At 43.2% G+C, this 5,765-nt stretch overlaps 1 pseudogene; it reads right to left on the reverse strand.

Moving 5' to 3' along the window:
• Window positions 1-654: 654 nt before the first annotated feature.
• On the reverse strand, window positions 655-5,765 carry LOC119283878 (annotated as a pseudogene).

Consider the following 5,765-nt stretch of genomic DNA (forward strand, 5'->3'; position numbering starts at 1 on the left):
ATTTTGTCCCGAGCCCCCAAATTCCTAGAGACGGCCGTGTGTGATCCCCTGCCCCTTCACCAGCAGTGACTTTCCACTTTTCTTGGAACACGTCCACGGCACACGAGCTACGGCAGCTCATTTGTTTTGTCATGTACGTACCTGTGTATCCGTTGTAGTTATTGGGTTACGGATATGTCATTTCCATGCAGGCGCATAACACCGATAATAAGTAGGAAAACATATCACTGATTAAATTTATAATCGTATGACAAACAAACTATAGATATAAGACATTTTTCTCTCAGCCGAATGAAAGCAAAATAAACACCGCAAAAAAAGAAGTATATGCAGGCAAAATAAAGACATTCACCACTAAGTACTATGACTTCAGTTGACCCGCTTATTGCGCACCTTGGTTAAAACAGCAACGACACGGAATAATTAAACAAGTAAATCATTCGGTAAATGTAATACGTATTTTCTCGGTTGTACTGCCCAATGTCATCACCGCTCATGTGGCAGTTAGGCATGTTATTAGGAGGAGGCCTCATTTTAGATTCAGGAGTGTTGCCTTCCTTCACGATGAACACAGTGCTCATCCCCCACACTGTATGGCGGTCAAAGTGGCAATGCATGAACCACACACCCAATCAATCAAAATAAAAGCAGATATTAAGCTAGGGACCGGAGCTGGGATGTGTACTCTGTACTTGCAGTTATGTTGTCGCTTGCTGGAAGGTTGGGGAAGTATGGTTCCGATCGTGCAATGGGCGGCGCATCCATGTATTCCAGGATGGCCGTGGCAGTGCTGTTGTTGTACACCAAGTTGGTTTTTGATGCAGTTGTCCGCGAGGCCATGTAGTAGCTGCCATTCGATGAACGGTCAGTCTGGAGAAGTGCATCCATTGTCTGTCCAGGCGAAATCATGATGTGCTTGACAGTGAATGGCTTTAAGTAGCGGCCGTCGGTGCCGACAATAGTGAGAAGTGCTCGGCGACGCCGAAGAAAAGATCGTTGGTGAGTCCGGCGTTGATGATCCATAGCAGGTACGTCTTGCCGCTCTTCATGGACACTTTGAAAGTGTTCTCCTCGGAGCACGGAAATAGGTCTCCAGGTTGGCCATTAATAGTTGTCGCATCGAAGATATTAATGCCACTGCCAGTATGTAGGGCCTCCTCCAAAATATGACTCACGTTGGCTTTCCACCACTCACCTGCATGCATAGGTATCAGAATCCTGTGCACCATATATTTTGCGTGTATCATAAACATATATACACGATTGCAACAAACTGTAACATTGAACGTGTACACACCAAGGATGATGGGTATGTCCTTGTGCGGCTTCTTGAAGGGGTAGTCAGTGCCGTGCTTGGGGTGGATGTTAATGGCGCCATGGACACTAGCACGATGAAACTCGGTGCGCGGATGCCAGCAGAGTGCACCCTCCTCTTCCGATAGGACGAGGTGCACGTGAAGTTGGCACCGAGTTTGATGGGACACTGCGTTATGAACTCTGGGCCGTCGTGCCAGGGGTTTCGTGGTTGGTCCACTTCATGCCTGCAAATCATTTGAACAAACCCATTGGTTACATATGCATGGCAATGTGTAGATGAACGCAATGCACTCCCTCCGTTTGGGTTTACTAGCCACACTTGTATTTTATGTCATACTTTGGCCATAAATTTAATTTGTACAATATAAATTTTATGTAGTAAAAATAATATCATTCGAAACTTCTTTCAAATATGAATCCATTAATACAAATTTTGTGATATTTAATTTAAAATTTTCTAGTTAAATCTATAGTCAAAATTTTGAACAAAATACAAAGGAGACATGTGAACCCGGTCGGAGGAAGTAGATGAATGTAACTAGATGATACCTCATGTGTTTCTGCTTAAATTGGTTGCCGTATATTTCAGTAGGATTTGATTGTATATAACATGAATATTTAGATTAATTGAGTTGCAACTTAAAATAAATGATCTATTATAGTTGATTATATTATGGTTATAAACTATTTACTGAATATAAGTAGCTTAGTTGAACATATAGTTTTTTTCATGCATAGTGGCATGTTGAGACGAACATTTTCACCTGCATGCTTCCATGTTGAGGTGACATGTGCTTCCAGATGTTGATGTGACATATATAATCGTATACACATGTTAAGAGAAACTAATTTGTGAGGATCAGATTAATTGAGTTGCAACTTAAAATAAATGATTTATTATAGTTGATTATATTACGGTAAATCGCGAGTGGACATGCCACCACGCGAGGTTGTTATCCGCACCGCCCGTCCACACGCGATTTGTGCTAATTCAATACAAAGTTGAAGTATAATCTCCCGTTGAAGTATAATCTCCCATGGGCAGTGTACGTCAGCTTGTATAGTACTCGTATTTTGCCTCTGCATGCCACCGTAAAGGCCCCGCAGAGGTATTTATTGCACAGCAGTGACAACGGCTAGCTGCACCAGGCGGCAGCGAGACGCCCGTTGATCACACTGCTAGGCACAACGGCTAGCCGGACGACGCTCCTCCTTGTCTTTTTAAACTCCCATGCTTCCTTTGCTTTGGACGGTCATTCGAAACTGCTTATCTTCTCCATTCCTCCCAGCTCCCCTGGTCTGCCTAACTATGTGTTCATCCATGTCCCGTGGTAGTTCAACACCACCTTCATCTCACCACACAAGGAATCACATGCCTCCACTCCCTTCTGCGTAGGGTCTGCCTTATTTTTTTCTTATGTTCTACTTGTTGCTAGCCGAACTGCATGTATCTCTCAGTACGTTTATCTTGCTCACGCAGTTGGTCTATCAATAATCTATCTACATACCGTTTGAGAGCGGACGCCATAACCGCAATTAGCCTGTCCCTAATGAGAAACAGGTGGAAACACGTTCATGCACCGAGCGGTTCCCATCTAACAGCAAGGAGCGACATAAATTGACCGTGCCTTCCAAAGGAAGTAACTGCCCACTCGCCGCACGCCGTTCACTTGCATGCAGCAATAAGGCTGGTCATAGTGGGAGTAACTTAGCAAGTAACATAGCGCATTTCAAGACAGAGTTGCTTATGTGGCATAGAGTTAATGAGAAGAAAGGTGTTTGGAGTAACATAATATGTTACTGTAACATAATGCAACCCAAAGCAAAATGAGTCTATGATGTAATAAATGCTATCATCTATGATACTACTTGTATGTTATTTTGCACTATGAAGGTAGTAACAAAGACTAGTGTCATATGCATGACACTAGTCTAAGTTACTCCCCACTATGACTAGCCTAAGAGAAGGCACTGCGCACCATCAATATGCCCACTAACTCTGCGCCGAATAACTTCACCCAGCATGAATTGATTACTTCAATTAACACACTGGTCCAGCGGGCTGAATCGCTAGCGGACAAGGCTGTATTACTACGATCATAAATGCTTGCTAGCCCACGAGCCCGATGGTATAGATAGAGTACTCTCGTTTTCGAAATAATTAACACTGTGAGTATTTGGGCGTGGGGCGCGACATGCTATATTACCCGGCGATCGCAACGCAGAACGGACGCACGCGATAACGGCAGCGCGTGGCCACATGTCCTCAAAATTCGTGTCGATTATATTACGGTTATAAACTATTTACTGAATATAAGTAGCTTAGTTGAACAGATAGTTTTTTTCATGCATAGTGGCATGTTGAGACGAACATTTTCACCTGCATGCTTCCATGTTGAGGTGACATGTGCTTCCAGATGTTGATGTGACATATATAACGTATATACTCCCTTCGTTCCAAAATAGATGACCCAACTTTGTACTAACTTTTAGTACAAAGTTGGGTCATCTATTTTGGAACGGAGGGACTACATGTTAAGAGAAACTAATTTGTGAGGATCACCTATTTAATTATATTTATATGATTAATTACCAGTGGATGGTGATGGGTTTATTGCCCTGGTTGTAGACGTTGACAGTGAAGACCTCCCCTTTCCACGCGGTGATCGTCGGGCCGGGGAACTGGCCGTTCACGGTGAGCATGCTTTTCTGCTCGCAGATCCTTGCGTAGTTATTCTCCTTGACCTGCAAAATGTATATGTATGCATGTCCATCGTTATGTAGTTCATTTCGTGCATGCATGATTCTCCTTGACCTGCAAAATGTATATGTATGCATGTCCATCGTTATGTAGTTCATTTCGTGCATGCATGCATACACGTACGTAATCAAAAGGACTCGTCTAGCTGGCGGCCGGAGGCTGGTTAGCGCTCGCGAGCGAGCGGCCGGCCCCTGGTCCCGACTGGCCCTGTCCTAGGAAAGTCTAGTCTACCGCATACTAAAAAAGGAAAAATTACTAGTGCAAAAGTGCTAAAAAGACACTATTAATTAATTATTTTATGTGGTCTTTTATCATGAATGTCTGCATGCTGCTGTATTAATGTTTCTCATATTCATCTTTTATGCATTAATTTTTGGTTTTCAAAATTGTAAAAGACATATCATCTAAATCGTGTGTCGAAATTCAGATTTATTTTCACCGTTGAAACCCTTGCGACGTGCTCTTCAAAAGTAGATCCCGCATAGGGATGTTTTGACGAACTAGTCTTCCTGCCAACTAAACATCAATATGTGTGCAACTAGACTATATTACCGTGCCAACTGAGCATTTTTATGTGCGGATAGTCCTGCCAATTAAACATCAATGCGTGTGCAACTAGAGTATATTACCGTGCCAACTGAGCATATGTGTGCCAAAAATAGTCATGCCAACTAAACATTAATTGTGTGCAACTAGACTACATTACCGTGATAACTGAGTATATGTGTGTGCCAATAGTCCTGCCAACTAAACATCAATGTGTGTGCAACTAGACTACATTGCCGCGCCAACTGAGCATATATGTGTGTAACTAGTCCTGCCAAATAAATATCAATGTGTGTGCAACTAGACTACATTGCCGCGTCAACTGCATATATGTGTGTGCAACTAGTGTCCTGACAACTAAAGATTAATGTGTGTGCAACTTGACTAAATTACAAGCCAACTGAGCATATGTGTGTGCAACTAGTCTTCCTGCCAATCAAAACATGAATGTGTGTGCACCTAGACTACATTACAAGCCAACTAAACATCAATGTGTATGCAACTGATCTTCATGCCAATTAAACATCAATATGTGTGCAACTAAACTACATTACAAACCAACTAAACATTAGTGTGTATGCAATGATGATGTACTTCTCTTTGTCACCCGAACGTAGAAAGGCACAATCACAAGACTGGTCAGATGGTTAGGTGCTGGACTCTGTTAATCCCTTGGCTAGCTCGTACCTGTTCTTAAATTCTTTCCAGGCATCCATGGCAACTATGGAGAGAGAGGAGACACCGCAGGGAACACCTGCACCTTCTCCATGTCGCCGGAGTGTAGGGGGGAGGTGGTGGTGGTGGTGCACGGCCGTCTCTGTGGTGGTGTGTGCCAGCAGCCTAGTTTGTACCTAGATCTTGTAGGTTCCTTCTCAATCAAATGGGATACGTCCTCATGTTTGTTTTGGTCATTTGCTCAGCCTTCTTCTCCCGTTCATCTCCCTTTTCTCTCTCATGGCTGCCGTTTTCTTACAGCTTGCATAGCTCTTGACCCCTCTCTCCCTGCACTGCCAGCTCTTGAATTCTTGCTGTAGTGCTCTATATTTGTACTGCTACAGAGAAAGAAAATGGAGTGAGAAAGAGGATGTGGTTGCAGGAAGAAAAGGAGCGAGAAGAGAATCTGAATTTGCTTTCCAGTCAT

This window comes from Triticum dicoccoides, chromosome 4A, assembly GCF_002162155.2.
Source record: "Triticum dicoccoides isolate Atlit2015 ecotype Zavitan chromosome 4A, WEW_v2.0, whole genome shotgun sequence".
Taxonomy (NCBI): Eukaryota; Viridiplantae; Streptophyta; class Magnoliopsida; order Poales; family Poaceae; genus Triticum; species Triticum dicoccoides.